Raw genomic sequence first — 25,804 nt, 5'->3', positions numbered from 1 at the left:
GACACAAACGCCCATTGTGCCCCCGGGGGCACTTACTGTAATTTGGCCCCAGGTACTCACACCCCTCAACTGTGCCTCTCCCACCTTGGGTGCCAGGGAGGGTTGGCCATGCAGCAGGTTGTCAAGAGTGGGTGAGCTGCTGGTCCATGTTTTGCATGTTCTTCATTGGGCCTGGAGTGGTGGCGCTACACATTTCAGGACGTAACATTTCTTTTGAATACTCTTTTGAAAGTTCCACATTCAAGCCGGGCTATATTCATCTTCTTTACCTTAAAAAAGGAATGAGTAGTTGGAAACGCAAAGACCAAAGGAAAGAGTAAAGGATCATATGAATCAATGCACTGCTTGAGCTTTGGGTGGAGGCAGCAGTGATGGCAGAACTGGAGTTTGTTTGAGGGGATTAGGTAAGTGAACAACGATATCACATTGTTTTTTACGGTATTTATACTGCACTGGAGGTGTGGTGGCCATAAAATCCAATTAGCAGCTTTTAAATACTGCAACAGTTGGAAAGACAATTGAAGGTCCAGGAAACGTCTGGTTTTGAACCTTGAAGTGTACATTTTCTACTTTGAGTAATCTACAACTCCAAAACGAAATTTAAATTCAAATTTATACCTTCAGCCCCTGAGATATCAAAAACAAATTACTCAAGACAACAGTCAACTCTCAATCAGTACTTCCCACTGCAAACAACAAACAATTAAATCGCGTTTGTCTAATATAGTTAAGAAGTCTGCAATATAAAAAAAATAGTCTTGCAGGGGCCACTTATCAGAAACCTGACTTATCGAAGCCGAACAGTAGTATTGTTACGACTTCACTAGTCAATTCTGCAAATTCGCTTACTGGTCCCTTAACACAAGATTATCAATTATCTGCTTTGGAATCCATTTAGGGCTGGGATGATCTTCAAAATGATGGATCTAATAATATATGTTCAATTTGTTCTGACAATCCTGACTATCCAGTTTTAAATATGATGTGAATGACTCTTCTAAGAACTAGCACAACTTCCCTCTAACTCTGATATCAAACTTAAAGAAGGAAGTACTCCAAAATGTAATTACCACTTTCCTTCCTATTTTGGGTCATGACAAACGCCTGCCATCATATTCCACTCTGACTGCTATGTAAGCTATTTCTGCTACCTTATCGAAAACAAGTGACATTTTGTTACATCATACTTCACTGTTAAATAACCAAGTAACTTCTTTGAAGGACACCAAATCAAGTGCAAAACCCGTAAACAAAGTCTGAAGTTAAGTAACACTGCTGTATAAAATGGCACAATTCTTAATATTCATATTCATGATTTAATTGATCAAATATGACTTTTTCCTATTAAAATTGGTTCTATCATAAACAACTAAGAGACATCTTCAATTACTGATTTGACCGATGGCATCTATTCAAGTATCCACAAATTTCAAACTTAATTACATCAGACCACCCTCTAATGCACAGGCCTTCAAACCCCTTTGCTCTGGCCTCCCTAAAAAATGGCAAGATCTTGGGGAGTGGCAAGGTGAGCACAGGGGGTGGGGTTTATGATATAATTTCAGGGATACTTTTCTGTAGTTCAAAATCTTCACTAAATATGAGCATTATAAAATAGCAAGTATGTCAAACAAAAACAAATTGATCAAAAACAGTACCCCACATAACTGGGCTGCTATGAGCCCCTTACACTCCTGGGCCCCAATGCAACTGCTCCTGCTGCACTAATGACAGTTACAGCCCTGAGTAGCAGGCTCTCTTTTCTTTATCTTTCACCATTCCCCGCCAAGCATGGCCATTCCTCCAATCCTGAAACTGACTCTTTGTCCCTCTCAGAAAGAAGGAGCCCCCACGTTTTGCCACTACTTTGTAGCAGGGGTTTCCTTAGCTCTAATTCCAGCAAAGCCCCATGCATCTCTTGGAAAGTAAGACAGTCATGATTGTGATGCAGTGGATCCCTCACATCCCTGGACACCAGTGCCCTTTTACCTGCTTCACTAATGACAGCTACTGCTTTGCGAAGCGGGCAGTCTCCTCGCTCTTTGTTTATAACATGGCCCATGATCTTGCCCCGCCCCCCTCTATGTTATATCTCTGAGATCCAAGCTAAGGTGTCTTCTGTGCTTAAATGTTTTCCTACCTTGGGCCATTGGTTCGGGGCCCAAAGCAACAATGGTACAGCAAAGGTGCACTCTGCCCTAATGCAAGCAAGCCATATTTGGGGTTTAGGTGGCCCCTCACAACCCTCGGCCTAAGGGCCACTGTACCTGCAACACCAATGATACCCATGGTCATCAAAACAGGGCTCCTCCTTTACCCACTCCCAGTGCCATCACTCCTATGCCTAGGAACCAAATTTGTCTGTCTGTCCCTTTGAGTAATAAAAAAGGGAAAAAGCCTCACATCTTCTCTCTCCCCTTGTTGCTTTTGCCCTTTTGCCTGTGCAACAAGGGTGACTTGGGACTAATACTAGGAATGAAAATGGGTCTCTTTTTTGGTAGTAAGGCAGCCATAATTAGGTTGCAGTGGCCACCCACGGTAAATGCAGGTAAGATCGGCAGAGGGACGACGAGGAGGGAAAATGAATTATTTATTTAATATTCCCTCATTGTCGTCTATTGAAAACCCCCCCAGATAGCATCCCCTCCTATGGGGCCATATCTCTGACGCTATCCATGGATCCCAATCCTTTCCTGTTTTTCCGCAGCAATTACTCTGAGGATCTAGGGATCCGGGCAATCAAAGTTCTGTTTCTGAATTTGACCCTACAGGCCTCCTTGTCCATGCTTTTTTAGTTTTACAAAAACAGTTCTCATACATTTGTTAAAAAAAATAACCATCCGCGAATGGTTTTGTGGGCTATGAGGTGTCACTGGGTTAAAGGGGTGGGGATGGGGGTCTCATGCGCTGCGCAGTCAAGGGAGGGACGCATATTTAAAGAAGAAATAGGCCTTTTCACCAAGTTGCCTGCTAACTGGAAGAAATGTAAATGTGTGCAATTGGCTAATCACCAAACACAAAGGCTGTGTGGGATCCAGCTTAGGCTGTATCTCATGTAGTCACTTGAAGTTTTATTATGAAAATATTTAACCTTTTTGAAAGATAACATAAGGGTTTTGAGTTCTGGAAAGTGTCATTTTAATGGCTATACTAGGTGCATATATACTTTGAAAGCACTTGTTTTATTTTAAACACTAAATCATTTTGTGCCAGCCTATCTTATATTGTGTATAATACATTTTTAAAATATAGACTTACATATTTACAGTGCTTTCTGGTTCAAGCTGGGGCCTCGTAACACTATACCCCTCTGTTCCCCACTGAACAAACCAACCAGGATTCAATTCTGTGACTCTCTTACCTCACACGCAGACACCTGCAGTGATTAAATTAACCACATGAGGTTTCATAACATAAAAGGGTGCATTTTTTACTTATTAGTTTAACTTCCATTTATTTTTCATTTAAGATTTGTGAGTTAATTTGTCTGCAGTTACCTGGAGGTGAAAGAAGACAACAAAATAGTTGTTCTTTTTTGTCATGTCTTTGAACCCGTCACCACGGTGTTCAGGATCACAGTTCTCATTAATTTCTGTATGCACTTCAATTGCTGCTTAATGAAGACTACCTGGAAAAGCACCAAATAAACAAACTTGCCCTTCCAGGCCATCTTCATTTACAAGTTCTTACAGTGGCATTTGCAACCCCCCTTGCAATACAGCCATTGATCCTCATGGGGGCGGGCTCCACAGTCTGAAGACCTCTGCCCTTATAATATAAACTTGAGTAATGCTACTGATCAATCAACTATACCTCAACCAAGACTTCAACCTGAGAATCACGAGGTGAATGAAATTAATCTCCCAAATTCCAAAAGTTTTGGCAGGGGCATGCAACAAGAACCTGCACTGGAAGAACAGATATTTGTTCACTGTGAACAAGAAGATTTAGGTCCTTTTCAGCCAAACCATGTATATGTAAACACCGACTAAAAAAGCTTAAAAAATTAAACTAAAAATGCAAAAAAACAAGGTAAAAACTGATCTTACTTTGAAACATGACACTTCCACCACAACTCTTAAATCTTATCTCAATTTTAACATGAAAATGGCAATAGTACCAAGAATGAGGCTCATACAGAATCTGAGATGAAAAGCACAATTAAGATGGTATATTTAATTATAATTTTAACAGCAACAGTGGAAACACTACTGAAAGTTGTGATAAACTTAGACCTGAGGAAGATCAATCAGTTAATCTGATTCCAAAGTGCTTTTTGGCATGTAAGGTCTCCAGACAAAGACGTACATTAAATAAGAAACAAGACAAGGCTATACATCAGCTGACCTAAGTACCTATAAATTGCAACTTGGATTTGCTAAACTGCCATATTCCACAGTTCTCAGGATTATTCGTAAGCCCACAACCCGCTTGAGTGGCCAATTCATTAAGTGCATTAATTTTGATCCTGATGCTCCATCCAGTGTGTGACTGGAGACTGGGTCATCACCCAAACTGATCTTTCTCCCTTGAATTAGTCTGAAGGATTACCAAACATCCTAAATATATGCAACATCATAAAACTATTGTCCTCATGTCCTGAGTTTAAAGGCTTAAAACAGAAAGATCTCTTAAGGATAGACTTTACTGCAAGTCAGTCACCATCTAACGATAGAAACAGTCTATCTTGGGTATGCCGTTCCTACGTCAACAAAAATATGGTGAAAAACAATCACTCCTTTTGGCTATGGGGATCATAGCATATAAGGTTACCAAAACCAACTGTCTTTCAATTTTAAGACCTACAAACTTACCATCACTCAGTAAGCCTGAGGGGTGGATGTCTTATAAATGGCATAGAGGTCTCATTCTCGAATGAGGTTGACCAATTAGTGCTAAGTGTGCCGAGTTCTGGTCAAAGGATGTGTGCATACTTAAAGCAATTCTGCAAAATGCAGTGAGTTTGTAATCACCCTCTCCGGCTTCTCCCACTAAAGAACCATCAAAGATTCTTGCTGTAACTATATTGGATTCTACATCCTCTAAATCTCTTCATAAAATTTGTTCTTGGACTATCACAGGTAATGAAAGAAAATCACATGGCTACTGCGGAACACCTGGAAGCAGTGCGGCGTCCTGGTGCTGTAACCCGGACCACCCTGTTGTGGTGGCCGGAGATCGAGGTGACGGCAGGGGCCACCCTCTGATGGACCCCAAGGCCTCGGCTGGATGTGAGGCCACAGGGCAGTTGGCTCAGAGCAGCGCTGGACCACCCCTGTGCAGAATAGGATCCTGTTTATGCCGGCTGAGGCCTGCACAGCAGGGGAGGCCCTAAGGCCAGAACACACAGCGTCGGACATGACAGAGGAAGAGGCGCCCAGCAAACACTCGCAGTGGCACTTGGTGACTTGGTTACTTGGTTGCCCTGAAGTGGCAGGGGGGGGGGCGTGAATCCTATACATTATGGGGTCCTAATGTGACTGAGTCCTCGCTCCAGGGGAGGAAAACTTCAGCGGGACATACAAGTCTCATCATCTTCAGGGCTTCTGCAGGTGGCCCTGGAGGGCTGGGCTACCTCTCTAACACCAGCTGCCTGGGTGTTAGCAACTTTTCAGTTTTTCCCTCACTTCATCTCACACTGACATAACCTTGCCACATTGCTGTTTATATTGGGTATGAGTGGTTAACCAACAGTAAACTACTGCCAGGAAGGTGGGGCGAACAATCAAATAATTTCAGCTCTACGAGGTTTGCTGTCCTGCATTCTAAAGGAGGACTGAAAGGATGTCTAAATGGAAACTAGATTCCAGAATGGGGGGGCTCAATGGCCGAAGTGGCAAAAGAAAGACCAGCACCCTCGGTGGATATATCAATAAGGTTGTGGGAGAACTCAACAAAGAAATTCTGAATGTTGGAAAAAGGCTTTCCCTTCTCCCCACAGCCTCAGCGGTAATTCGGATCTTACACCTGATTTACATCCTACCCCCACCAGCCAGCCAGATGTGGCTGTTCCTGTGACCAATAGCGTTGGGAGCCCGCCCCAAGTACAGGCCCTATCGCCCATAGTTCTGCCCTCTCCAAGTAACCCCGCCCAATTAAAGCTCCCCCAAACCAGCATAACCTCTTAGCCTCAAATCCAAAAAAGGTATCACTTGGAAATCATATAACTCTAGATCACAAATGGGCCCCAGGGAGAGTGAGCTTGCACTTAGCGGTGGACTGAGAGTATGGCAGATAATCTGGTCATGATTGTTAAAACAATCCTTGAAGGCCTGTTCGATTGCCTGGAGTCCATTGAAGTGCAACTTACTAGTCTCGCTCATAAGCAGGATTCTGGGTGTAGCAGACCATCTAGCACATGTTCTAACAACCCTACACCCAGCCCCCAGAAAAATCGCCTCCCTCCTGAGACAGTGAATACGTACAAATCCTTTGGTCTTGGTGATGGCTTGGAAGAAGGCGCACCAACTGTACAATATCAGTCCAAAAACCACAGGGGTGCTGAGAGGGGTATCTCTCTGAATGCTGTAATATCTTCACTCCTAGCTGCAATTTTGGTTTCGCTGTTGGTCCCACTTCAAGGTGTGACTTGCCACCTGCAGCCTGCCCTTATATCATCGTGCACTCCGATGTGCCAACTCTTCGACATGGTGCAGAGGAGTCAAACATGGATTTAATTAATAGATTTACCCACTGGCTTCATGACAATATCTGGTGCTAAGACAAGCTCTTCAACAAAGTGCTGATTGCCAGAAGAGTAGGCTTGGTAGGGAACTTGCACAAGGAATTCCCAGGTGAGTATCATAATTACTTTCCGTAACCCAAGAGTAGCAGGGAATTTGATTAGGCTCTTTTCTCAGGACTGGCACAAGGCCAGTAAGGTTATACCCCTTAGGCCTGTGGTTAACAAGCTACTTAACACAGCCAATTCGGGGGCTGCTTAGGGCCTCAAGCAAGACTATCCACATCTCTTTAATATCCAGGTTCAGAATTGCTTTGTGCCCTTGGGGAGGTTGACAGATGTGGATTGACTTGCGCCTGATATGTGTAAGCATGTTTGTGCCCTATTGGATGATGGCATGGGCAGCCACGGCCGGTAGTAGGTGTAACTGCAGGGCGGTGACGTGGGGAGGGGGAGGGGCAGGGTGGGGGGTAGTAATGTATAGATTACGGACTTTAACAGATAAGTAAACATATAAATAAATAAAACGAATTTCGTTGCACGCACTGCATCGCATTTGGTGATGCAGTGCACACAACGAAATTCGTTTTATTTATGTATATGTTTACTTACCTGTTAAAGTCCGTAATCCATACATTACTACCCCCCACCCTGCCCCTCCCCCTCCCCATGTCACCGCCCTACAGTTACACCTACTACCGGCCCGGCTGGGCATGGGTAGGCACCCTGTTGAGCACGGCCTGAGACCAGCTCTGGTAAGCTCACCGCCCCTCACTTCTCTTCCTCTTGAAATAAGTGGTATATCCTTGTGTGAAATCCCTGATCTACCATCATTTTTCACATTTGCACCCAGTGACAATGATGATAATGATGCCTAACTACTTACTAGGTGAAAATGCTCTCCTGGAATGTCGCTGAGTTAGCCAACAAAATGGATGACGATGATTGGACTGCACTCATTTCAAACCATGATTTGATATTCTTGCAAGAGACTTGGGTTATAGAAGTTATAAACCCAATGGGTTTGTTGCCTATATGGTCCCAGCAACTCCTTCTACCTCTGGCAGAGCCAAGGGTGGTCTAATTGCATATATTCTAGTCACACGGTGGTGTAAAATCTCCCTTATTTGTCTTGGGAGTTCCACTGTCCAAGCACTTCTTCTGATGTGGCCTAGTGACATTAATATTATTTTTATTAACTTTTATAATGGGTTCTTTGTTTTTGATGCATGTATCAATATAAATATATTTTCAAGCTTCATCGTGGCCCTGGATATCGAATTAGCTCACCTGAACACAGGGTTTCATATTGTGGTAGGTTAAGAATTTATTAGCAAGCCACATTCCAGGAGACCAGTGATAGGGTGTTACGTGTGGACTTTGTTAAGAGATTACATGCCTCAAAGCTTCCTCCAGGTGCACCTGAGCTTGATTGACCAATTGAAACTAAGGAGTGGTGGAACATCAATGCATGCAATGGTATACTCCAAGAATGCTGTATGTTAACCACCTACTGCCATGGAGAAAAAAGCCTCACAACCACATTTTAACCTTATTTTCTTAACTTTGAAACGTTAAAAGTACTTAGAAGAAAACTTTATTAGGTTAATGAGTGCAAAAGCAAACACACAGGCAGGACTCCCAACAAGGTGGGCAATTCATAGGTATACCGGCTCTGCAACCCCACTTCCACCACAAGATGCAGTCCAGTGGGTAGGATTTAGTCATGGTACTTGTAGACTTGATATCTAATCCTAACTTTACCTCTTTGCGGAAATATGCTGGTGGTAAACACTGTATTACAAATCTGCTCCTCCCCGCAACACAGTGGCATATACATTGAGGACAGTTACTGGTCTTCCTCATGGACCCATCCCCATCCAAAGTGCAGTGTTGTGAACAAGCTAGTTATTGCAGAATGAAGATTTGTTTTTTTATCCCAGCTTCACCATGTTGCCAGACTCTGTGTTCTTTGGCAATCACTTTTTGAACGTATTCCTCAGCTCCTGTTTTTTTACTTTGCAACTATTGGATGTTCTTTGAAGTATAATAAGCACTGGTAGTAAATGTGTGATAATAAAACTGTACTGAAACCCAACCCACATTGGCTATAACCCATGTTCCTATTCAGTTGTCCTATATGTATTCATGTTTTAAGCAGTTTCATGGTTAAATCGACGTTAAGGTCTGAGTCAAGGTCTGTGCCTGGGATAGCCCCCCTGCTCTTACCCTCTCTTGAGTGCTGGGACTCATCAGTTTGAAGTACTTGTGCTCTGAATACATTTTGTAAAAAGAACAATTGATGGACAGAATGTTGAACAAATTCATACATTCACCGCAGTACAGATATCTGGGCCTAAATCCCTTGTTTTTTTGCTCACCATGCCATTCCAGATTAAACTCAGCCATATGCAAATCAGTTTTGAACCTGTTCTCCATGGGAACAGCCCAGCCCGAACTGCTCGGCCCTCCCTGGACTGGAAACAAGCATCCTGGGACCGGTTTCAGGGTTTCACTTCTCTTCAGCAAGGCTAGTTTGACTCCAGTGGCATGGAGAGCACGGGACCCAAGTCTGGACATTCCCGTCCCAGTCAGGGTGACAAATGCAAAAAGAATAATTGATGGACAGTGTTGAACAATGTCAAACATTCACACCAGGACAGAGATCTGGGCCTAAATCCATTGTTTTTGCTTCCAATGCCATTCCATTTTGTATCATCATTATCATGGTTAAGTAGATAGGTAATGACCTCCCGGACCACAACTCATTAGATGGCAAGATGCCTCTGTAAATTGAACAGTCACCACTGAAAAACACGGTAGTTTGAAGATCTAGGGCCTCATTTATGGAAAGTGTCACATCGCTAAGGAAAAACAGCAAAGCAACAGTTTCATTGCGTCCTCCTTGTGACACCATGGATGATTTGTATTTAAACTACGGCGCACCATGTTACAAGGATGTACCAGATACTTCAGGAATCCTGACATGTTTGGTGGCGCAGTAATGACTGCATTGCTGGAGTGTGTTGTTACCTGACGAAACTCCAGCAATATGCCAATACACATATGGCGAGTCCCATGTGAAAGGCTCTGCGTCACCCCTTACGCCTGCTTGAATCAGGCGTAAGGATTTGACGCAGTCAAGTCATAGAAGTGGCGCAGTGAAATCTCATAGATTCACAGCGCCACTTCTATGATCCTTTTTTACGTGGGAACGCCCATCCTGCAAACATTATTCCTGATGCAGGCATAATTTAGCGCAGGCATTTACAAAGCAACGTTTCTGCCTTGATGCGTCACTTTGTAAATAAGGGCAGTATGGTGCATTGATTACGCCGCCACTGCATCACTGACGCAACGGCAGCGTAAGGCCTTCATAAATAAGGCTCTTAGAGTTCTAATGCATGCAAGGCAGACTCTGCTTTCCATCCTTCAGGGACTGGTAAATTGGGCAACATTACAGTGGCGTAACAAAATTTGAGGGATCCCCTTGCAAAGTACATGGAGGGGCCCCGTTCCAGATTTAATCCGGAGCTCTCAGTTCTGAATACTGTGCAGAGGGGCCCCCTGCAGCACCGGGGCCCCGCTGCACCGCGGGGGCTGCAGGGCCTGTGTTACGCCACTGCAACATGAGTTAGTTAATAGTTACATACAATATTTACAGTGCTTTGAAACAAGAGAAGTATAAGAAGAGTGGCTATATGACAAATACACATAATTAATATTGTTGTTTATAGTCACATCTTGTCTCCTAAAACACACTATGCTGACAAGGCTCTGTGGAAATTCCACCTTCTAATATAGTTGTTATAGAAAATCGATTCCTGAAGTCAAAAAGTTTTATTTTACTTCCACGTACAGACTGTAAAACTGGCTACATTCATGACTCTGCACAACAAATGGTGTCTGGGGACTTGATCACTAACCCTTGGATGGGCCATTACCTCAATTTCACTAATGTAAGGGCTTCAGGGCAGGCCATCCTGGTTTACGATACCTCCTCTGCCTGTTCAGGAGGCTTCCACATTCATTCTATTAGTGTCTCAGAAGAGAAACGTGTTTCTAAACCTAAATTGGAAATGAGACTTAAATGCAGCAGCTCCATAATCCCAATAAACCTTCAATTAAACCCTAACTAGAACATATTCACAGCTCTTGTTTATCATTTCCCGGGCTTTGGGAAGTGCTTCTCCAAGGGCTCACTTAAGCTTACACTGTTGTGCGAGCCAGGTACTTTGAAATTTTAGACACCCCAAAATAGCTTCAATCAGAAAGCCCACATTTTACTGGATCTGAGACAGTGTTTAACCTTAATTTTATGGGGCAATGTGTCCCCGCTTTAAGGCACCTCCAATGCATGTAAATCAGTGAATCCAGTCACTTCAATAAACGGTCCAGTCAATAACTGAGTTCAAGATCAAATAACAGTTCAAGATTCTTTTTACAAATTCAAAAAATTGGTGATACTGGGTTAATGTCATGAGGGTTCTTGATGTAACATTTTGCACAAAATGGAAAATCAGAAATTACTTGAAGTCCCAAGGTGGTTGCATAAACGAGAGATTAACAGACAGCATCACTATAGAACAAGAAAGTCTTCTAGCACACTCCCAAAATCGAGGCTTTTTATATATTATGTTCGCAAATGAAATGAAAAGATTTGCGGCTCGCTTTGGTGTAAGAGAATGTAGGATTTCATCAGTAAATCAGAGCTTATGGAAAATTAAAGCCTTTTTGCCATAACATCTAAGCACTAACCCACAAATGAAAGATTGTTCACCACACTTTATACTAATGTTGTCCAGAGATGGCAGAAGCAAATTGGATACATGAACAATAACATGTTATATGAATGAGTAAGTCACAATGAACCAATGGAGTGACCCCGGAAATGCACAATAACAGAAACAATGAAAATTAACAAGTGAATTTCAGCTTGACTGTGCCATAGAGTTTACAAGGAGAGAAATAGACAGAGGGCGCAAAATGAATAACAGGGGTGATTTTAATCTTGGAAAAGAAGGCGCTTATTTCTAAACTGAGACCCAGTTAACACATATCAGAAAAACACACTTCGACTCATCATAGAAGATTTGTTTCAAAAGCAACAGTTATATATCAGTATATATAAGTATTATCAAGTGTTATAATACATTCTCACGTTTTTAATGATGCCAACAAAAATGCATACACATCTTCTATATTGTCCTTCCATATTTCCTTAAATCGTCATTGTCATCGACCCCAAAAAGTAAACAGAAGCAAAGTGCTGCTGCTTACAAAGAGAGCTACAAGAAAAGATGTGTATGGCTGCTTACGGCCCCAGAGTACATTAGAACTATGCAATAAAGACATTACTCCCATCAACTTGGAACTATACAATAAAGACATTACTCCCACCAACCAGCTGGTGAGGGCCAGACAACTCCTCTAACAGTAATGTTTTACAAAAACCATGACAAAAAACATAAGTACTGACAAATCCAAAATGCTGACAACCAACATCACACCCATTGGTTTGCCAATGCTTGTTTTATATGCTAAGTATTGGCAATAAAAAGTAGCCTTCAACACGTCTATGGATGAAGCCAATCTAAAAACAGAGCCTGAAACTCTCAAAGACAGCTTAGCTTCTTCAGCCATGATGTGAAACGCATTGCACGCTATCTCAGCCATCTTCAATTTTTGGTCCTTGACAGAAAGATTAGGTTTACTCGATATTCGAGATGTGTGCGTGTGTTTCTCTGCCTGTAGCGAGCCTTTTGTGGCACTAGTCTCTGGAAATGTACAGGGGAGAATATTCCTTCTGCAATAGAAGCGTAGCAGAGTCAATTCTCCTGTTCACTGAGCAGTATTTCTCATAGGCGGTTGGCAGATAAGTGCCTGCAACTAATAATCACAATCACGTCCTGCTGCGCAGCCAGCATATTGCCTCTAGCATACATAAATATCAGTGCTTTTACATTTATAAATAAACGAGTAGCTTTTTCCTTTTTTATTGTTTTTTTAAAAACATTATTGAATTATGCTTGTAAATTTCACATTAAAAGGTCAGATGTCTTGAGGAGTCTGATTTTTTAGTCTGAAGGAATAAACAGAGAAAGGGGGGGAGCTTCCCATTCAGTCACTTACCACCCCTTCCCCGGAAGGTTAGCAGGAGAGGCCACGCCCACTTGCATAGGTGGGTCATTTATCATCAAAAGCACAGACGCGGTGGCAACAAGTACGAAAACTCAACATGTAATTCACAAATCGCCTAGAAAAGTGAATTCAGTACCATGTGTATATTTAAATGCATACTCCTGCCCTAAACTTACTCATGTGTATTATTGACTGGTAGTTAATCCACAGATCAAAGTTTAATGAAAGTGTGCATATGGGCATGGGCTTTTTCTCTACACCAAGAAATTATTCTTCCAGGTCTGGAACTTTCTTTATACTATTTGACTTGGCTTTTCAACGGGTTCACCCCAAACCTTTTGCTGCTTGGACTCCTGTATTTGACCCTGCGCTTGTTGGCTATAGGACTCTGGGCACTTTACCATTGCTGATCAGTGCATATTCTCTCTGGGTAAAATTGTGTTTATGGATTAGTGTTTCTATGATTGGCTGTTTGATTAACTGACAAGTCCCTTGAGCAGTGCAGTGTGTGTGCCCAGGGCCTGTTATTCAAATGCTACCAGTGGGCCTGCAGCACTCATTGTGCCACCCACAACAGTAGCCCTGAAAGGGTATCTCATACCTGCCACTGCTGTGTCTTCTTGCAGTTTTAAACTGCCATGTCGCCCCGGTAAGTGCACCCACTTGCCAGGCCCTAACCTACCCTTTTCTTACATGCAAGACACCCCTATTGTAGGCCCAAGGTACCCCCTGGCAGGGTGCAGTGTATGTGAAAGGTAGGACGAGTACTGGTGTGTGTGACATGTCCTGATAGTGAACTACTGCCAAATAATTTTGTTTTCACTATTGAAAGGCTATCTGTCCCATAGGATAGAATGGGAAATGCTTAGTGGGAAATAACTTCGGATTGGGACAAGATAGAGTAATAACGTTTAGGCTCTCTGAACTCAGAATTTTATAACACATCTTTTAATAAAGATGGTTTTTAATTGTGTGTTTGAAAATACCACTTGTAGGTCTGTGCTTGTATAACCCTTCTGTGTGCCTCTGCCTGTTTGCGGATTTACTGTCCGATTTTGTAGTGACAGGGGCTGGGGATGGGCATTCACTGTAGACAGCCACTGGTGGAGTTGAGGTGTTCCTGGCCCTTCCTGGATGACTCAGAGATAAGCTGAATGGGGCTTCGCAGCATTTCGAGTAGTGGGAGGAGATTTCCTTGCACCTGAAGAGAGCCTGTCTTTCTTACACTATGCTGTCTCCACTCCCTATGGTCATACTGCACCAGTGAGGACAGATCTGATCTGGACTGGGCTCAGAGACCCTTGCACAAAGAGAAAAAAGGCAAAATGGGGTATAAGTAGTAGACCTTAAACCCCAGAACTTTAGATCACTTCTGGACTCATGAGGAACCTTTGTCAAGAAGAAGAGTTGAAGAGCTGTGAGGAGGAGTACTGCCCCTTCGCAGTGTGCTGTGTGGGGTTGGCTTGCACTTGCTGTTTCTGTCAAGGAAAGGACAAAGGCTTGAATTTAGCTGTAAACCTGCTAGAAGAAGAATCTTCAAGGGCCTGTGTGTGCTGGCCTCCTGTTCTGAAGTCTCAGGGACACAAAGACATCACTCCCAGCTCCCCTGAACTCTGCTGCTGAGAGGTCTGACCTGCAAGGAGGTGCCTGTTCCAGTTTTGGGCCTCTGGAGGTTGTTCCTGCTGTTGGGAGCTGGAAGAAACCTGAAGAACTGAAAAAATGGATGCATCGCTATTCTTGTCATTATTTTTCCCGACACAGCACCGCCGTGCAAGAAGAATCTCCATGCAAATCTGCGCCACTGCTGAGACGTCGCAGCGTTAGTCGCAGCTGCAGGAACCAACATATTGTGGGATCATGGCTGAAGAAACTGACGCAGCGCTGCCTGTTGCTGCCTCATCGGTTGCCGAATCATCCCGGATTTCCAAGCATCGCACCTGTGCGGCAAGTTTCCCCAATGCATCACCCACGGACCAGAACCGTCTTGGAGTAGATGCATCACTTCCCCCTACAGTCTGGATTTGACGCATCACTTCACCTGCGTGCAGCAGAACTGTTCCATCGCCTCCCCAAGGACTCAGGAACTGACACATCTCTTTGTTTCTCGACTCTTCCCGTCTCTGCGGCTGTTTGGCCTTGTGAAATTTGATCCATCTATAGGTACTTTGTGTAGAATCAGGCATCCATTTTTTCTATGGATCCAGTTACTTGAAACATTGGAAAGGTCACATTCCTATTACATGTTGTTGATTTTTCATCATTTTGGTCTTTTTGAGTTTAAATGAAGATACTTTATTTTTCTAAACTGGTGTGGTGTTATCACTGTATTACTGTGTGTTGTGAGTACAAATACTTGACACATTCCCTTTTGGATAAGTACGTCTGCTCGTGCCAAGCTACCCAGGGGATGAGTAGAGGTTACCTAAGGTGTATATCCCCCTACCCTGACTAGAAGCAAGTGTCCCTATTAGGACAATGGTACCTACCTCTGCCAATTCGAGACCCTCATTTCTAACAATCCCCATAAAATAAGAGGCTAATTTGCACACTTACTTGAGCCTTTAATGGCACAAAGTATGAGAAATGATTGGGGTGATTTGAACAGACCCATAGGTTCACACTTTTTGGGTCCACTCTACTTCTCAATTGTTACCCCCTGTGCCCCCTCCAGAAGAGGAACACCCATTTTCTCCTCCATAGTTGTAAAATGATGTAAAGGCAGTTTAAATTAACTGCCCCCACCTACCACAGTGCTGCCTACCACAGCTCAGTCACTCAGCAACAATGGCCAGACGCCCCCAGCAACACACAGCCCAACATCATCACCAATCTGGACCAGGCAATAGAGAAATTCAACCCCTGGATCACAAGTGCTGCCAACCGAGCCACTCCTACTAAACGAGCCAGGTGCACAAACTCACCAAAACAGCCAGCTAGTACATTTCGGAACTCAGCACAACAAAGCGCAGGTGCAAACAACTGGAGAGAAGTTGGCACACCAGCAGGAACCACACCGGCCATACACCTTTAAATCACCCTCAATGACTACTACTGCCAGCTCAAAGCCACGAAAAAGGAGGCCCTGACCCTCCAGATTGAGACCAGCACCAACCAAACCAAGGAACTCTTCACCATCATCAGAGAGCTCACCTGCCAGTCAGCAACTGAAAACTCGATCCCCTCCTCACAGGAACTCTGAAACCCCATTGTCAACCACTTATACAATCAGATAGAAACCATCTATAGAAACTTCGATCTTCAACCCTGCAATCTATTCTGCATCCCATCGACCACCATTGCAGACCACCCGTTCTCGCATGGGAACAGCTCAGCACACCGAACACAACCACCCTTATGAACTCCATCAACTTGGAAGCACCAACCGATCCATGCCCCTAGCGACTTTTCAACCTCGACAGAGACAAGATCAGCCACCTGCTCACCACTATCCTCAATGCCTCCGCAACCACATCCACCTTTCCTGACAACTGGAAACACGTGGAGGTGAAACCCCCTCCTCAAGAAACCTTTGGCAGACCTCAGCAAGCTCCAGAACTACTGTCCCATCTCTCTGCTCCCGTTCCCCACCAAAGTCCTGGAGAAGGCCATCAACCTCCAACTCACCGAACACCTGGAGAGAAACAATCTACTGGACCCTTCTCAACCAGGTTTCAGGGCCAACCAGAGCACTGAGACAGCCCTTGATCAAGGCAACAGATGACACCTTTCTCGACAGAGGAGAATCAGCCACCCTGATCCTGCTTGACCTCTCTGCAGCCTTCGACACAGTCTCCCACGACATCACAGACGATGCGCTCAACTAGATGAAACCTTTTCTTATGGGGTGCAACCAGAGTGTCCACCTCCCTCCCTTCATCTCTCAACCGAACCCATCTGCAGAGTACCTCAAGGCTCATTGCTCAGTCCTACCCTATTCAACATCTACATGACACCACTCGCAGACATCATCAGATCTTACCACATCAACATCATCTCCTACACCGATGATACCCAGCTCGTCCTCTTGTTCTCAATGAACCCCACCTTGATGGAGACCAACTTCCACCACTCTCAGCCTGGATGAAGGACAACTGCCTGAAGCTCAACATGGACAAATCCAAAGTTCTGATCGTCAGCAGACACACTGCCCTCTGTAATGACTTCCGGTGGCTGTCAGAGCTCGGTCACACCACCACACCAAAAGATCACACCTGCAACCTCAGCATCATCCTGAACCATGAACTCTCCATGAACCATCAGGTCAATGCTGTCTCCTCAGCCTGCTTCCACACACTCGGCATGCTCTGCAAGATTTTTAAGTGACTCCCCATCAGCACCAGGAAAACAGTGATGAAGGCCCTCTTCACCAGCTGACTGGACAACGACAACACACTTTATGCAAGCACCACCACCAAACTCATGCAAAGACTCCAGATGATCCAGAACGCAGCTGCTAGACTGATCCTCAACCTGACCCACAGCACGCACCACCTAAAGGACCTCCATTGGCTCCCTCTCCAGAAGATATGCCAATTCAAGCTTCTGACCCACGTCTACTAAGCCCTAAACGACCAAGGACCCGCCTACTTGAACCACTACCTGCATTTCCATTGACCTCCCAGGAATCTCTGTTTCACACACCTCACGATCAGACAGACACTACGCATTGGCCACTGATGCTCTGGAGGACTCTCCTTCTCCCACCCTGCTGCAAAAGTCTGAAACACCCTTCCACTTCACCTCCACACCGCACCCTCACTGACCCACTTCAAGAAAGGACTCAAGACTTGGCTTTTCGACTGATAACTGCAGCACAGTGCCTGCAGGGGCGTAACACAGGCCCCTGCAGCCCCCGCGGTGCAGGGGGCCCTCACCCTCCAGGGGGCCCCGTCAGCACCGCACTTCTGCTGGGGAGCTCTAGATTGAGTCCGGAGGGGGGCCCTTCACGTACCCTGCAAGGGTGCCCCCTCAAGGTTCGTTACGCCACTGAGTGCCTATGCACAACTTTGCGACTAAAATTGGGGGTAGACCCGTTAAGGAGTTGATTGTTATATATAAGGCGAAATGTGTTGCCACGGCCACCTATGGATCTGGTATCTGGGGGATTGATTCCTCAATTTCAATTCAACAAACTGAAAATTGCTTCCTCAGATACCTCCTGGGGGTCCCCAAATCAACACCTAGTTATTTTGCACACATAGAACTGGGTCTCCCCTATATCTCCGATATCATAATGACCGAGCCCATTCTGTTATGGCATAAGTTGTGGCTAACCCCAGAGACAGTCTTTAATCGTAAAATAATATCTGATTGCTTACAACTTGACGGTGTAAAGCAAATTAAATGGCTGTCTTTTGTGGAAAAAATGTTGAACGAGATTGGCCACCCTGAGTTTTTTTAAAATCCATCTAGTATGGAAATAATGCCAAGGAAAGTGTTACGTAAATTGGCTATGGACCATCTAGCGAATAAAAGATGGTCCGCTGAAAAATCGAAAAAATCAGTGCTAGCCTACCAACAAATTACAACGGAACAGGGTCTGCAATTGTACCTTGTTAGTGACACTAATTGTTATGCCAGAATGCTTCTCGCAAGGTTTAGATTGGGTTCTTTTTATCGTTTAATCACTTTCCCAATCTGTAATGACTGGTCGAGAGAAATGTCGCCTTGTCCCTGTGATGATCTCGCCCCTCAATCTAATCTGCATTGCATTTTATTCTGCAAGTTTTATCAGGTTCCAAGAAAGATCCTACTTAAACCAATTCTCAAGGAGTGGGGCCTCCGGTCTTGTAGAAATGCTTTCCTTAGACTACAACGGCTGGAAACCTTGGAAGTGATCCACACTCTAGTCACATTTTTGAAACTTTTGGTAAAGTTTAGGAACTCGATGTAATATATTAAATGTTTATATGAATTTTAGAAATTTTTAACATGCGTAAGATTTTAAATATGTAAAATTTAATTCTCTTTTTATATAAATGCACTAGTGATTTTATACTACCCCTGTCTTTTTTAAAATGTTTGTTCCTACTAAAATGGCAATGTACTGGCTTTTTGTGACTTATATCTGTTTCTGGTCATATATGTTTTTTTTAACAAATGTATGCTTTTATGATATTACAGTGTATATCGAATAAAGCTTTTTTGAATTGAATTGAATTGAGTGCCTGGATACCCTTTAGGGTGATAAGCCGCACTCTACAAGTACAACTTGAATGATTGATTGAACAAGAAATGACAGGTGGTTGTGTGGTTCTGAAAAATCTAGATTCATAATAGTTCTGGACCCGAGAATAAAAACTTCGCCGAAATAGGACGAATTTGGTATCAAAAGACCGAGAATGACGAGTACATCAAGTACATGTATTTTCGGCATATTCAAGTGACGATTTCACCTCGAAATCGTCATTTACCTTCTAAACCCTTAGCTGCATGTTGCCCTTTACATAGGCCTTAATCCAGTTGAATTTGATTCCACAAGGACACATACTCCTTAATCGACTTCTTCCTGACCCCAGTACAAGTTAGAACCATTGCCCCAGGCCGAACTCGTTAGGTCAGTTCCCTCCCAGTGGCCGAGCAAGATAGCATCTAGGCCCAACCAGCCATAAAACCATTTCAGCGCGCACACCTGCCATATCTCGCTCACATCTTTCTCCACTCCTTTTCTTCACTTGCTTTATGATGGGGAGGTGACCATTTTTATTAGGGGTCCAGCGATATCTGATGAAATGTTGGGCCTTGCCGGATGATTTGTTATGGGCAGCACAACGTGAAATATGTACATGTCATCATGACTCTGCTTTTCTTTTGTAATCAGTAACCATAAATGAAATACCACGAATCCAAGGAATGTTTTGCCCAAGGCTGAATATTATGTATAAGAAGAGAAGCCTAACTTCGTGAAAGTGTGCAGTCTCCTGAATATACTCGTATCGTACTTCTAGGACCCTGTCACCTTGGTTGCAGCCAATAAACTAATCTTTGACTTCACCTGGAAGACTCTGAAGTTTCTGTAGGTCTGACTCAGGAGAACCCGAGGTCTCTGGGTGTTGATCCCCTGGCACCGCTGGGTTACCGGTTCTGTACCGGTTCTTAAAAACCCAGTACCTCAATTGGCGCCCAGCGTTTGGGGCGATTCCAGTGGTACCAATCAGCCTGAAGATCGTGAGGAGCTTCGTGTGAAAATTCCGGAGGAGGACCCACCACCTCATCGACCCCTGCATGTCGACGTGGTCCGAAGGTCTTTACTGCGAGGTTCCCCGCTTCCCGACGGCTACAAGGACTGCTGCCCTGGCTATCGCCCTGATGTTGGACCCTTGAAATTTTCGGTAGAGCGAAACGCTGAGACGAGTCTTCTGGTGAAGCCATCGATATTTTCAGTTAAGTATAAGTGGAGCGTCTCCCAGTCCTTAGTTGGACTTACTTTGTGGTATCTTGGAGATACATAAGGTTTTTATTGGTTCTTGCAAGCACCATAACCGAAGGACTCGTGTATTCACGAGAAATATCGTAATCGATAAATCCTTTGAAGTTTTGGAACTAGACTAGAGAGCGAGGATGCCTAGTCTTAGACTCGGGAATTGGTTTTGTCCTGGTAGTAATAATAGGGACTCCCGATTGGAGGACTCATGTCCAGTTCCTCCAGTTGGAACTCCGACTTACGAGCTGTACGTTAAACATGGGGTAGGCCCCATCGTTTACAACGAGGTATGGATTAAATACACTAGGAAAGATGGTGTTTTAAAATGGCCCCAGTATGGTAGCTTCGATTCTGAAATCTTAGACAACCTTGAAGTTAAGCTCTTCAAAAAGAAAGCCCGGCCGGCGATGTTTGACTCTTTCCGCTTATGGCGCAAAGAAGCCAAACAAAAAGAAATTAAATTAGCTAAGAAAAATAAGAGAGAAGGGGGACTTACAGTAATGCAAGCTGCCGTGCAGTTTAAAGATAATGAGGAAGAGCAGATAAATGAGCAGTTGCACAGGCAACGTAAAATGGCAATAGATAAGTGTTATCCAGTTTTGCCGTCTCTTCAGCAAGGGACAGCAAAAGAGCGTGAAAAAGATCCATTAATGTCGCAATTATTAACTTCGCCACCCCCCTATGCGCAGAATGCTACAGCACCCCCGCAACCTTTAGTTGCACAAGCTGCGCCTCTGGCTCTTCCACAGCACCCACCAGCTGTTCTTCAGCTGGCTCCTACTTCTTCGGTGCAGCCTCCTCCAGGCCCACCGACCACTTCTGTTTCACCTATGTTTTCTACGATTTTGCCTACTGTACTTTCTACATCTCCTAATGCCCCCTCTATGATTTTGACTAGTACCACATCTATTATTCCTGATACCTCTTCTGCCATCTCTACCCCCGTCTTATCTCACCCCGTTTTTTCATCTGTTTGTCCTTCAGTTTCACCTTCCCTGCGGCAGAAAATGGCCAGCACTGTTACTAATCTTCTTTTACCTCTTTTCGGGTCGCCTGCTACGACCCCTAACATAGGTAGAAGACAGTTGCAAAGTCAACTGCCTGATTATCAAGAGAGAGATTCCCTGAATAGTTTAGCTCGGAAATGGGTCATGGACACTGCAAAATATGATTTAGTCTGTCATAGAAGTCTTCCATCAATGGGAAGCAGCGACACAGAGATATGTGTTCGAACAAATGTGTGTCTTTCTTGGCGAGGATTTAGAAGACAATGATCAAGAATGCATCCCGCTAGAGATGTGTCGTGTACGATTTAAGTTTGGAGAGGGTATGATTGTAGGTCCCGATGTGGAAAAAGCAGTTGAAATGCTATTATCATATCGGAGTAAGGGAAGCAGTTCTGGGTCACCATCGGAATTTAGTGCATCTAGTAGGAAAAAAGCACGACAATACCCTATGAGAGAAGTTCCCCCACAATGGAGAGAGGGTGACGCGACAGCTGTCCCACCTGTCCTGCCCCACTTTCACCGTGTATGGGTACATGTCCCATGGAAGCGAGCTGAAGTTTTAGCACTCAAACAAACACTACCAGATCCGCGTAAAAATCCTGCAGGGTACTACAAAGAATTGTCGCAAACTGCTGGGTCATGTATAATGAATTTGGCCGATATCGATATGTTATTCGGGAACGTTGTTCCACAGCCTTTATGGGGAAAAATTCGTCATGTAGATCATGACCAGGAATTAGGTGACACGTGGGCTAATATTACTGCTGCAGATGCGCGACAAGTTGGTGGTGCCAAGCCTGAGCCTCTGATAGCAGAACTACCTGGTAGAATAGTAGATTACATGAAAACGATAATGCCTGCAATACGCGTAAATTGGGATAAGTTATCTGCATGCAAGCAAAAGAAAGAAGAAACTGTTTCAGATTTCTTCACCAGATTTGAAGAAACATTCATTGACCACAGCGGTCAAGATATGACCACAGAAGGTGGCCAGAGATTGTTTGTCGATAAATTTGTCCACAATCTGCTTCCAGATTTGTGTAGGAAATTAAAAGATTCGGAAAGTTCTTGGGCAGTCTCATCTTCAGCTCAGATATTAGCTACCGCACAGTCCTACGAGAATAGAGACAAAGATGAGAAAGATAAAGTAGAGAAGAAAACTAGAGAACTCAAAATGAAGGTTTTGCTACAGCAAGCCTATCCGCCACGTGGTGGTGGTAATAAAAATAATAATGGTCCGAATCACTACCAGAACACTTTTCAGCAGCCTCAGAGAAACTTGCAGAGATTCGATTACAATCAAAACCGAGTAGGTCCTAACCAGTGTTTATACTGCAAACAAGAGGGTCATTACAATTATGACTGTCCTGCCCTGCCACAACGTGCAAATGGAATTTCTGGCGTAAGAGGTCGTGGTAGTCAGCATGCGCCTAGAGGTAGAGGGCGTGGAAACGCCCCTCAGGACGCACGTCCCCTTCCACCACAAAACTCCATGAACAGGTTTGACCAGCAAAATAACGTATCTGACAGGACAGCTCAATACTACGTTGATGAGTATTACACAGAAAATGAGCAATGGGAGAATAATGATTGCTAGGACAGCCTTAGACAAGGAGAGGGAGTTGTTTCAGTTCCAGTAGATCAGAGTGGACCTTACGTTGAGGTGATTACATCGGGTGTGTCAGAACCTTTTCTGTTGGATACTGGTGCTACAAAGAGTTCTATTATGCACTCCAAACTCCCTGGCGCACCTTTGTCTGGCGAAATGAACGTTTCTGTAGGTTTTTCTGGCGCCCCGGTTAGAAATCCGATTTCTGACCCTTTATCTCTTTCTGTTGGTCCTTGTGAATTCGAAGCACCCCTTATTTTGACAACAGGTTGTGGTGAAAATTTGCTAGGATTAGATTTGCTAAAAAGATTGTATGCGACTTTGTACTGTTCTCCCTCAGGAGTACAACTTACTTTAGGTAAGAAAGTGGTTTCTCCCATGTATTTGTCGAGAAATGCACTTCCAGCAGAATTGGCACTTCTTCCAGATATTCTTTGGGCTACTGGTCCGAATGATGTAGGTCTTTTAGAAATTCCACCATATGTTGTAACATTGAAGTCGAATGTCAAAATGCCACGAATTCCCCAATACAGAATATCCAATGAGGGCGAAAAAGCTTTGCTAGCGATTGTTTACGAGTTGATTGAAAAAGAGGTAATTGAGGAAACACGAGGCAATGTTTGCAATAGTCCTGTTCTGCCTGTTTTAAAACGAACTGACCCTTCTCAGCCACCTGTGTATAGATTCATGATTGATCTTAGAGAAGTAAATAAGATAGTGGTGCCACAATTCCCAGTTGTCCCCGACATTACAACATTATTGACTATGATTCCAGCCTCTGCCTCCTGGTTTTCGGTGATTGACCTGAAGAATGCTTTCTTCAGTATCCCGATTGCTGAGGAAAGCAGGGATATTTTTTCCTTTAGTTTAGGAGGTCGCAGCTTCCGCTTTAAACGCGCTCCTCAAGGCTACTGTGAAAGCCCCTCAATATACAGTCAAGCTCTGAGAAGTCAGCTTGACACAATGGTTTTGCCCAAAGGTGCCACTCTCGTACAGTACGTGGACGATTTGCTCATCGCTGCGGATACTGAGAAAATCTGTAAAATGGCCACGTTGACATTACTGCGCCATCTATGTGATCTGCATCACAAGGTGTCACTTTCCAAGCTTCAATATTGCCGACAAGAAGTGACCTACTTAGGTCATCTCTTATCGAAGGAGGGAAGGAAACTGACCCCAGAAAGAATTCAGGCAATAGCTAAATTGAATGTGCCAAGAACGCAGAGAGAAGTATGTGCTTTCTTGGGCATTACATCGTACTGTAGACAGTGGATTCCAAATTTTTCGTTATTAGCCAAACCCTTATTGGCACTAACGTGTACAAATACACCCAATCCCATTCCTTGGTCTGATGAGTGTCAGAAAAGTTTTCTCGAATTACGCACAGCATTATGTTCGGCCCCTGTGTTAGGTAACCCCAACTACAGTAAGCCTTTCACATTATATGTCCACGAGAAGGAGGGCTGTGCATTGTCTGTACTGACTCAGTTATACGGAGATAGACAGCGGCCATGCGCCTATTTTTCGTCAACTTTGGATCCGGTAGCACGAGCATTGCCAAGTTGTTTAAGGGCCACAGCAGCAGCAGCTGTTTCTATTCGACAGTCTGCAGGTCTAGTAATGAATAATACACTAATCGTGATGGTCCCGCATGCAGTAGACACGTTGTTAAATAGGACCAAGACACAGCATTTAACTAGTGCTCGACTGTCCAGTTATGAATTGACGCTACTAGCGAGCCATGTGCACATAAAAAGGTGCAGTACCTTGAACATAGCCACATTGTTACCAATTACAGAGGAATCAGATGCTTCAGAACAGCACGATTGTGTCCTCAGAACAGAGGAAGAGACGAAAGGGAGAGTTGATTTATTCGACACTCCTCTTGCTGAATGTGATGGTACATTATGGGTGGATGGTTCATGCTTTAAACTCCCAAATGGTAATGTGACTACAGCATATGCTGTCACAACTTTGCACACAATCATTGAAACTGCGCGAATACCACATGGTTCAGCTCAAGCCGCTGAACTTGTGGCACTGACGAGAGCATGTGTGTTATCTAAAGGAATGAAAGTGACTGTCTATACCGACAGTCAGTATGCTTTTGGAGTGGCTCACAGTTTTGGACGATTGTGGAGAGAACGTGGGTTCCTGACTTCGCATGGAGCTAAGATTCAGCATGGTCAGTTGGTGAATGAGCTTCTTGAATCACTGACGTTGCCCCTGAAAGTAGCGATCGTGAAATGTAGTGCTCACAAGAAAGTGATTGATGATGTTGGTCGTGGAAATGCATTCGCTGATGAAACTGCTAAGGAAACTGCAAAGAATATGATGAGCCGAATGTATGTTGTGAGCCCAGAAAGATGGACTGGTGATGTTGGAATATGTGAAGACACGATAGAAAGTGTGAAGTCCATCCAAGCTGAGGCCACGGAGAAAGAGTTAAGCATGTGGAGAGAAAGTACAGGGAGAATGGATGCAAATGGTTGTTGGATTGAATCGACAGAGCAACAGAGATGGTTGTTACCCGATGCATATGTGCCTGCAGTGGTTACAATGGCTCATGGGATGGCCCATATCGGCGAGAAAGGGATTTGCGAGTTGTTGGCCCCAGTGTGGAAGAATTCAGGGATTCCCAAGTGTGCAGAGAATGTTGTCAAGAATTGCATGGTATGTCTGAAGCACAATCCTGGTAGGGTAACCCCAACTCCAGCTGGTCATTTTGCACCTCCTACGTATCCGTTCGAGGTTTTGCAGCTAGATTTCATACACATGGAGAGGTGCAACAACTTAAAATATGTGCTCGTGGTTGTTTGTGCCTTCTCAAGATGGGTAGAAGCCTATCCCCTAAGGGACAATACTGCCTTGTCCACAGCGAAAGCCCTTGTGAAAGAGTTCTTCCCCAGGTTCGGAATGCCTAGAATGGTCTGGTCGGACAA

General features: G+C 44.1%; 1 protein-coding gene across 11 annotated transcripts in view; it reads right to left on the bottom strand.

Annotated features, from left to right (window-relative positions):
- EPB41L3 (erythrocyte membrane protein band 4.1 like 3) overlaps nucleotides 1-25,804 on the bottom strand; it is an 860,969-nt gene that overhangs the window by 656,315 nt on the left and 178,850 nt on the right. Inside the window, exon 1 of one of the 11 annotated variants that reach the window (XM_078687556.1) lies at nucleotides 10,627-10,744. The exons of the other annotated variants lie outside the window; for them this stretch is intronic. The gene's annotated coding sequence lies outside the window, so the exon portion shown is untranslated. Of the gene's footprint in view, nucleotides 1-10,626; nucleotides 10,745-25,804 lie in introns of those variants that run through there. 11 annotated transcript variants of the gene reach the window in all.

Source organism: Lissotriton helveticus, chromosome 4_1 (assembly GCF_964261635.1).
Source record: "Lissotriton helveticus chromosome 4_1, aLisHel1.1, whole genome shotgun sequence".
Taxonomy (NCBI): domain Eukaryota; kingdom Metazoa; phylum Chordata; class Amphibia; order Caudata; family Salamandridae; genus Lissotriton; species Lissotriton helveticus.
The sequence above is the reverse complement of the archived record's forward strand: the minus strand, read 5'-3'. Positions and strand labels throughout refer to the sequence as shown.